The sequence below is a fragment of the Salvelinus alpinus genome, chromosome 17 (assembly GCF_045679555.1).
Source record: "Salvelinus alpinus chromosome 17, SLU_Salpinus.1, whole genome shotgun sequence".
Classification (NCBI taxonomy): domain Eukaryota; kingdom Metazoa; phylum Chordata; class Actinopteri; order Salmoniformes; family Salmonidae; genus Salvelinus; species Salvelinus alpinus.
This window is the reverse complement of record NC_092102.1, coordinates 43,071,440-43,081,717: the sequence shown is the minus strand read 5'-3', so window position 1 is coordinate 43,081,717 and position 10,278 is coordinate 43,071,440. Positions and strand designations below refer to the sequence as shown.

The 10,278-nt window shown below is 44.8% G+C and overlaps 1 long non-coding RNA gene across 1 annotated transcript; it reads right to left on the bottom strand.

The window, feature by feature from the left end:
- Nucleotides 1-2,128: 2,128 nt before the first annotated feature.
- LOC139542969 (uncharacterized) lies at nt 2,129-7,927 on the bottom strand. Its single transcript, XR_011668574.1, has 2 exons — nt 3,459-7,927; nt 2,129-3,163 (listed from the first exon to the last, which is right to left on the bottom strand). It is a non-coding gene; the product is annotated as an uncharacterized lncRNA (long non-coding RNA).
- Between the last annotated feature and the right edge of the window lie 2,351 nt (nt 7,928-10,278).

The window sequence follows — 10,278 nt, the reverse complement described above, 5'->3', positions numbered from 1 at the left end:
ACATTTCTAAGTGACCCCAAACTTTTGAACGGTAGTGTCTATAACTTAGAAATGCGTTGTGAGCTTAGTTCAACGGTCATATCCAATGAGAACCCAAAATAGGCTTGTTTTACTCCAATGTTTGTAAACAATGTAAATGTAAACAAGCACTGTATAGCTTCGAAACATGGTTAGAACTATCATTTTGACACCATATATCGTCAGTACTTGCATCCATAGCTCTGTCTATGAATTTGAGTAGTTACATTCTCTCCATGCTCATCCCTCAGCTTTTTACCAAAAAAAGAGGCAGGGGTGACTGCTTTGTTATTGTTTCAACTAAGGATTCTAGCTTACAATTTCTTTGATTAAGACTCAATTCAGAGATCACAAGAATAAAGTACCATCAACTGTATTGAATTGAATAGATTTTCCTTTCTGTTCTGTAATTCATTTGTCAATATAGATTCGTATGTGTATGAGAGTGAGTATAGTATTCTACCTCTTTGAATGCAAGACAGATAAGGTGCATCACTGAGTAAGTTGAAAACCTATTTAGTTCATGAAACATCCGATTTGATCAGTGACCAATAGAAACCAGAACAATTGCCCTGCTCTAATTGGACCATACTGCAATGCATCATGCAGAAGAGACTTGTAGGGCCAATTACATGATTGTTTGTGACAACTGTTTACAAAATGTTCTCTTTAAATGTATAAATAGATTCACGTACGTCTCAAACAGGTCAGTAGTACACTTCAAGTCCCCCCAGTTACCATACTTCCTTTCTGTGTATTTCTACAGTATTGTAGAGTAGGTAAGAACAAGGACTCGTCAGGACATTATTAGAAGGCAATATGATCATGTGCCATTCTGCTTCATTGAAATCAATTAGATCAAATTCCATCTATGCATCAATATCACAGTCATTCAGTGATAAAGGCTGTGCCCTGCTTTGCTGTGATATGTGTATCGGTTTCATACCCATGTCTGCCTGTGGCATGTCAACGCTTCTTAAGCATCAGGTAGCCCATTGATAATGGATTGAGCTGGGCACAACAACCTGGATGGCACTGAAGCTATGGAACCTAATCTGCTAGAACCATGCTGCTGGCAGCGGCTGATACAGCAGACAGGTCTGGTGTTCATTCAGGCCAAATGGCCCTGTTGTATTGGCACAGAGGTGAACAGTCAGCCCAACCATTATCTCAACAAACAGTGGGTGATACTGGAGGCCCAAGCCCACAAAGACAGCCAGGTGGGAGTCAGGGTGTTAATGGAAGCCCAAGCTCACAAAGACAGCCAGGTAGGAGTCAGGGTGTTAATGGAAGCCCAAGCTCACAAAGACAGCCAGGTGGGAGTCAGGGTGTTAATGGGGGCCCAAGCCCACAAAGACGGCCAGGTGGGAGTCAGGGTGTTAATGGAGGCCCAAGCCCACAAAGACAGCCAGGTAGGAGTCAGGGTGTTAATGGAGGCCCAAGCCCACAAAGACAGCCAGGTGGGAGTCAGGGTGTTAATGGAGGCCCAAGCCCACAAAGACAGCCACGCAGGAGTCAGGGTGATACTGGAGGCCCAAGCCCACAAAGACAGCCAGGCAGGAGTCAGGGTGTTAATGGAGGCCCAAGCCCACAAAGACAGCCAGGTGGGAGTAAGGGTGATACTAGAGGCCCAAGCCCACAAAGACAGCCAGGGAGAAGTCAGGGTGTTAATGGAGGCCCAAGCCCACAAAGACAGCCAGGTGGGAGTCAGGGTGATACTGGAGGCCCAAGCCCACAAAGAGCCATATAGGAGTCACATGTTATCATGATCTGTTGGTTTCAACATTTGAAGACGTAAAATATTTTTTATTTTACCTTTATTTATCTAGGCAAGTCAGTTAGGAACAAATTCTTATTTACAATGATGGCCGACACAGGCCAAACTCGGACAACGCTGGGCCAATTGTGCGCTGCCCTATGGAACTCCCAATTACGTCCGGTTGCGATACAGCCTGTGATATAACCTTCTCAATAACGTTGAGGTTATGGTTGACTGCCAGATAAAGATAACATGACAAGACAGAGTAAAGAGGCAGAGTAAAACACCTCTTATTTGGAGCACTCAACAAATAAGGAAGATTCATTTAATTTGCTCACTTTAATCAATCAATTTCAATCAATTTTATTTTATATAGCCCTTCGTACATCAGCTAATATCTCGAAGTGCTGTACAGACACCCAGCCTAAAACCCCAAACAGCTAGTAATGCAGGTGTAGAAGCACGGTGGCTAGGAAAAACTCCCTAGAAAGGCCAAAACCTAGGAAGAAACCTAGAGAGGAACCAGGCTATGAGGGGTGGCCAGTCCTCTTCTGGCTGTGCCGGGTGGAGATTATAACAGAACTATGCCAAGATGTTCAAAAATGTTCATAAGTGACAAGCATGGTCAAATAATAATCATGAATAATTTTCAGTTGGCTTTTCATAGCCGATCATCAAGAGTTGAAAAACAACAGGTCTGGGACAGGTGGCGGTTCCATAACCGCAGGCAGAACAGCTGAAACTGGAATAGCAGCAAGGCCAGGCGGACTGGGGACAGCAAGGAGTCACCACGGGCGGCAGTCCCGACGCATGGTCCTAGGGCCCAGGTCCTCCGAGAGAAAGAAAGAGAGAAGGAGAAAATTAGAGAGAGCCAAGATTTTCAAAATTTCCATAAATGACAAGCATGGTCAAATAATAATCAGGAATAAATCTCAGTTGGCTTTTCATAGCCGATCATTAAGAGTTGAAAACAGCAGGTCTGGGACAGGTAGGGGTTCCATGACCGCAGGCAGAACAGTTGAAACTGGAATAGCAGCAAGGCCAGGCGGACTGGGGACAGCAAGGAGTCACCACGGCCGGTAGTCCCGACGTATGGTCCTAGGGCTCAGGTCCTCCGAGAGAAAGAAAGAGAGAAGGAGAAAATTAGAGAGAGCCAAGATTTTCAAAATGTTCATAAATGACAAGCATGGTCAAATAATAATCAGGAATAAATCTCAGTTGGCTTTTCATAGCCGATCATTAAGAGTTGAAAACAGCAGGTCTGGGACAGGTAGGGGTTCCGTAACCACAGGCAGAACAGTTGAAACTGGAATAGCAGCAAGGCCAGGCGGACTGGGGACAGCAAGGTGTCATCATGCCCGGTAGTCCTGACGTATGGTCCTAGGGCTCAGGTTCTCAGAGAGAAAGAGAGAACGAGAGAATTAGAGAGAGCATACTTAAATTCACACAGGACACTGGATAAGACAGGAGAAGTACTCCAGGTAACCAACTGACCCTAGCCCCCCGACACAAACTACTGCAGCATAAATACTGGAGGCTGAGACAGGAGCGGTCAGGAGACACTGTGGCCCCATCCGAAGAAACCCCCGGACAGGGCCAAATAGGAAGGATATAACCCCACCCACTTTGCCAAAGCACAGCCCCCGCACCACTAGAGGGAAATCCTCAACCACCAACTTACAATCCTGAGACAAGGCCGAGTATAGCCCACAAAGGTCTCCACCACAGCACAAACCAAGGGGGGGCGCCAACCCAGACAGGAAGATCACGTCAGTAACTCAACCCACTCAAGTGACGCACCCCTCCTAGGGACGGCATGAAAGAGCACCAGCAAGCCAGTGACTCAGCCCCTGTAACAGGGTTAGAGGCAGAGAATCCCAGTGGAGAGAGGGGAACCGGCCTGGCAGAGACAGCAAGGGCGGTTCGTTGCTCCAGAGCCTTTCCGTTCACCTTCACACTCCTGGGCCAGGCTACACTCAATCATATGACCTACTGAAGAGATAAGTCTTCAGTAAAGACTTAAAGGTTGAGACCGAGTCTGCGTCTCTCACATGGGTAGGCAGACTGTTCCATAAAAATGGAGATCTATAGGAGAAAGCCCTGCCTCCCGCTGTTTGCTTAGAAATTCTAGGGACAATTAGGAGGCCTGCGTCTTGTGACCGTAGCGTACGTATTGGTATGTACGGCAGGACCAACTCGGAAAGATAGGTAGGAGCAAGCCCATGTAACGCTTTATAGGTTAACAGTAAAACCTTGAAATCAGCCCTTGCCTTAACAGGAAGCCAGTGTAGGGAAGCTAGCACTGGAGTAATATGATCAAATTTCTTGGTTCTAGTCAGGATTCTAGCAGCCGTATTTAGCACTAACTGAAGTTTATTTAGTGCTTTATCCGGGTAGCCGGAAAGTAGAGCATTGCAGTAGTCTAACCTAGAAGTAACAAATGCATGGATTAATTTTTCTGCATCATTTTTGGACAGAAAATTTCTGATTTTTGCAATGTTACGTAGATGGAAAAAAGCTGTCCTTGAAACAGTCTTGATATGTTCGTCAAAAGAGAGATCAGGGTCAAGAGTAACGCCGAGGTCCTTCACAGTTTTATTTGAGACGACTTTACAACCATCAAGATGAATTGTCAGATTTAACAGAAGATCTCTTTGTTTCTTGGGACCTAGAACAAGCATCTCTGTTTTGTCCGAGTTTAAAAGTAGAAAGTTTTCAGCCATCCACTTCCTTATGTCTGAAACACAGGCTTCTAGCGAGGGCAATTTTGGGGCTTCACCATGTTTCATTGAAATGTACAGCTGTGTGTCATCCGCATAGCAGTGAAAGTTAACATTATGTTTTCGAATAACATCCCCAAGAGGTAAAATATATAGTGAAAACAATAGTGGTCCTAAAACGGAACCTTGAGGAACACCGAAATGTACAGTTGATTTGTCAGAGGACAGACCATTCACAGAGACAAACTGATATCTTTCCGACAGGTAAGATCTAAACCAGGCCAGAACTTGTCCGTGTAGACCAATTTGGGTTTCCAGTCTCTCCAAAAGAATGTGGTGATCGATGGTGTCAAAGGCAGCACTAAGGTCTAGTAGCACGAGGACAGATGCAGAGCCTCGGTCTGACGCCATTAAAAGGTCATTTACCACCTTCACAAGTGCAGTCTCAGTGCTATGATGGGGTCTAAAACCAGACTGAAGCATTTCGTATACATTATTTGTCTTCAGAAAGGCAGTGAGTTGCTGCGCAACAGCTTTTTCTAAAATCTTTGAGAGGAATGGAAGATTCGATATAGGCCGATAGTTTTTTATATTTTCCGGGTCAAGGTTTGGCTTTTTCAAGAGAGGCTTTATCACTGCCACTTTTAGTGAGTTTGGTACACATCCGGTGGATAGAGAGCTGTTTATTATGTTCAACATAGGAGGGCCAAGCACAGGAAGCAGCTCCTTCAGCAGTTTAGTAGGAATAGGATCCAGTATGCAGCTTGAAGGTTTAGAGGCCATGATTATTTTCATCATTGTGTCAAGAGATATAGTACTAAAACACTTAAGTGTCTCTCCCGATCCCAGGCCCTCGCAGAGCTGTGCAGATCCAGGACAGCTAAGCCCTGGAGGAATACGCAGATTCAAAGAGGAGTCCGTAATTTGCTTTCTAATGGTCATGATCTTTTCCTCAAAGAAGTTCATGAATTTATTACTGCTGAAGTGAAAGCCATCCTCTCTTGGGGAATGCTGCTTTTTAGTTAGTTTCGCAACAGTATCAAAAATAAATTTTGGATTGTTCTTATTTTCCTCGATTAAGTTGGAAAAGTAGGATGAGCGAGCAGCAGTGAGGGCTCTTCGGTACTGCACGGTACTGTCTTTCCAAGCTAGTCGGAAGACTTCCAGTTTGGTGTGGCGCCATTTCCGTTCCAATTTCCTGGAAGCTTGCTTCAAAGCTCGGGTATTTTCTGTATACCAGGGAGCTAGTTTCTTATGACAAATGTTTTTCGTTTTTAGGGGTGCAACTGCATCTAGGGTATTGCGCAAGGTTAAATTGAGTTCCTCAGTTAGGTGGTTAACTGATTTTTGTCCTCTGACGTCCTTGGGTAGGCAGAAGGAGTCTGGAAGGGCATCAAGGAATTTTTGTGTTGTCTGAGAATTTATAGCACGACTTTTGATGCTCCTTGGTTGGGGTCTGAGCAGATTATTTGTTGCGATTGCAAACGTAATAAAATGGTGGTCCGATAGTCCAGGATTATGTGGAAAAACATTAAGATCTACAACATTTATTCCATGGGACAAAACTAGGTCCAGAGTATGACTGTGGCAGTGAGTAGGTCCAGAGACATGTTGGACAAAACCCACTGAGTCGATAATGGCTCCGAAAGACTTTTGGAGTGGGTCTGTGGACTTCTCCATGTGAATATTAAAATCACCAAAAATTAGAATATGATCTGCTATGACTACAAGGTCTGATAGGAATTCAGGAAACTCAGAGAGGAACGCTGTATATGGCCCAGGAGGCCTGTAAACAGTAGCTATAAAAAGTGATTGAGTAGGCTGCATAGATTTCATGACTAGAAGCTCAAAAGACGAAAACGCCATTTTTTTTTTTGTAAATTGAAATTTGCTATCGTAAATGTTAGCAACACCTCCGCCTTTGCGGGATGCACGGGGGATATGGTCACTAGTGTAACCAGGAGGTGAGGCCTCATTTAACACAGTAAATTCATCAGGCTTAAGCCATGTTTCAGTCAGGCCAATCACATCAAGATTATGATCAGTGATTAGTTCATTGACTATGACTGCCTTTGAAGTGAGGGATCTAACATTAAGTAACCCTATTTTGAGATGTGAGGTATCACGATCTCTTTCAATGATGGCAGGAATGGAGGAGGTCTTTATCCTAATAAGATTGCTAAGGCGAACACCGCCATGTTTAGTTTTGCCCAACCTAGGTCGAGGCACAGACACAGTCTCAATGGGTATGGCTGAGCTGACTACACTGACTGTGCTATTGGCAGACTCCACTAAGCTGGCAGGTTGGCTAACAGCCTGCTGCCTGGCCTGCACCCTATTTCATTGTGGGGCTAGAGGAGTTAGAGCCCTGTCTATGTTGGTAGATAAGATGAGAGCACCCCTCCAGCTAGGATGGAGTCCGTCACTCCTCAGCAGGTCAGGCTTGGTCCTGTTTGTGGGTGAGTCCCAGAAAGAGGGCCAATTATCTACAAATTCTATCTTTTGGGAGGGGCAGAAAACAGTTTTCAACCAGCGATTGAGTGCTGAGACTCTGCTGTAGAGCTCGTCACTCCCCCTAACTGGGAGGGGGCCAGAGACAATTACTCGATGCCGACACATCTTTCTAGCTGATTTACACGCTGAAGCTATGTTGCACTTGGTGACCTCTGACTGTTTCATCCTAACATCGTTGGTGCCGACGTGGATAACAATATCTCTATACTCTCTACACTCGCCAGATTTAGCTTTAGCCAGCACCATCTTTAGATTAGCCTTAACGTCGGTAGCCCTGCCCCCTGGTAAACAGTGTATGATCGCTGGGTGATTCGCTTTAAGTCTAATACTGCGGGTAATGGAGTCGCCAATGACTAGGGTTTTCAATTTGTCAGAGCTAATGGTGGGAGCCTTCGGCGTCTCAGACCCCGTAACGGGAGGAGTAGAGACAAGAGAAGACTCAGACTCAGACTCCGACTCGCTACATAATGGGGAGAACCGGTTGAAAGTTTCTGTCGGCTGAATGAGCGACACCGGTTGAGCATTCCAACAGCATTTCCCTCCAGAAGCCATGAGAAAGTTGTCCGGCTGCGGGGACTGTGCGGGGGGATTTATACTAACGTTACTATCTGTACTTACTGGTGGCACAGACGCTGTTTCTTCCTTTCCTACACTGAAATTACCCTTGCCTAACGATTGCGTCTGAAGCTGGGCTTGTAGCACAGCTATTCTCGCCGTAAGGCGATCGTTCTCCTGTATATTATGAGTACAGCGACTGCAATTAGAAGACATCATGTTAATGTTACTACTTAGCTTCGGCTGTTGAAGGTGTTGACGAACCATGTCCAGATAAAGCGTCCGGAGTGAAAAAGTTGAATGAGGGAAAAAAGTTGCGATGGAGTTGCGACTTTAATCCATTGTTCAGGATGAGTACAGGTGACTACTACTACTACTACTATTGGTGCTACTACTGCTGGTGCTACTACTACTACTACTACTACTACTACTGGTGCTACTACTACTACTACTATTGGTGCTACTACTGCTGGTGCTACTACTACTACTACTACTACTACTACTACTACTACTACTACTACTACTACTACTACTACTGGTGCTACTACTACTACTACTACTATTGGTGCTACTACTGCTGGTGCTACTACTACTACTACTACTACTATTGGTGCTACTACTACTACTACTACTACTACTACTGCTGGTGCTACTACTACTACTACTATTGGTACTACTACTGCTGGTGCTACTACTACTACTACTACTACTACTGGTGCTACTACTGCTGGTGCTACTATTACTACTACTACTACTATTGGTGCTACTACTGCTGGTGCTACTACTACTACTACTACTGCTACTACTACTGGTGCTACTACTACTACTACTACTGCTGGTGCTACTACTACTACTACTGCTGGTGCTACTACTACTGCTGGTGCTACTACTACTACTGCTACTACTACTACTACTACTATTACTGCTGGTGCTACTACTACTATTACTGCTGGTGCTACTACTACTACTACTACTGCTGGTGCTACTACTACTACTACTACTACTACTGCTGGTGCTACTACTACTACTACTACTATTGGTGCTACTACTGCTGGTGCTACTACTACTACTACTACTATTGGTGCTACTACTACTACTACTATTACTGCTGGTGCTACTACTACTACTACTACTGCTGGTGCTACTACTACTACTACTACTACTGCTGGTGCTACTACTACTACTACTACTACTACTATTGGTGCTACTACTGCTGGTGCTACTACTACTACTACTACTACTGGTGCTACTACTACTACTACTACTATTGGTGCTACTACTGCTGGTGCTACTACTACTACTACTGCTGGTGCTACTACTACTACTGCTGCTGGTGCTACTACTACTACTACTACTACTGCTACTGCTGGTGCTACTACTACTGCTGGTGCTACTACTACTACTACTACTACTGCTGGTGCTACTACTACTACTACTACTACTGCTGGTGCTACTACTACTACTACTACTATTGGTGCTACTACTACTGCTGCTGCTGCTGGTGATACTACTATTGGTGCTACTACTACTGCTGGTGCTACTACTACTACTACTACTACTGCTGGTGCTACTACTACTACTACTACTACTACTGGTGCTACTACTACTACTACTACTATTGGTGCTACTACTGCTGGTGCTACTACTACTACTACTGCTGGTGCTACTACTACTACTGCTGCTGGTGCTACTACTACTACTACTACTACTGCTACTGCTGGTGCTACTACTACTGCTGGTGCTACTATTACTACTACTACTACTACTACTACTGGTGCTACTACTACTACTACTACTATTGGTGCTACTACTGCTGGTGCTACTACTGCTACTACTGCTGGTGCTACTACTACTACTGCTGCTGGTGCTACTACTACTACTACTGCTACTGCTGGTGCTACTACTACTGCTGGTGCTACTATTACTACTACTACTACTACTACTACTGGTGCTACTACTACTACTACTACTATTGGTGCTACTACTGCTGGTGCTACTACTACTACTACTGCTGGTGCTACTACTACTACTGCTGCTGGTGCTACTACTACTGCTACTACTACTACTACTGCTGGTGCTACTACTACTACTACTACTACTGCTGGTGCTACTACTACTACTACTACTGCTGGTGCTACTACTACTACTGCTGCTGGTGCTACTACTACTACTACTACTACTACTGGTGCTACTACTACTACTACTGCTGGTGCTACTACTACTACTGCTACTACTGCTGGTGCTACTACTACTACTACTGCTGGTGCTACTACTACTACTACTACTACTGCTGGTGCTACTACTACTGCTACTACTGCTGGTGCTACTACTACTACTATTGGTGCTACTACTGCTGGTGCTACTACTACTACTACTGCTGGTGCTACTACTACTACTACTACTACTTCTGGTGCTACTACTACTACTACTACTATTGGTGCTACTACTGCTGGTGCTACTACTACTACTACTACTACTATTGGTGCTGTTGTTAAATGGGAAACAGCACGTTAGTTGTGCAGGGCTTAACAGTGTTGATGGCTGTCGATGGCCAAATCTGTAGCATGAAGACAACTGTGTTAGTCGTGGCTTATGTGACCATGACATCGGTGTATGCTAGCTAACACAATTATTTACAGCAATCATATGCCAAAGCACATCCCAGAAAGCCCCTCAATCCCTAACAGGTACCATATACCCACACATGTATAA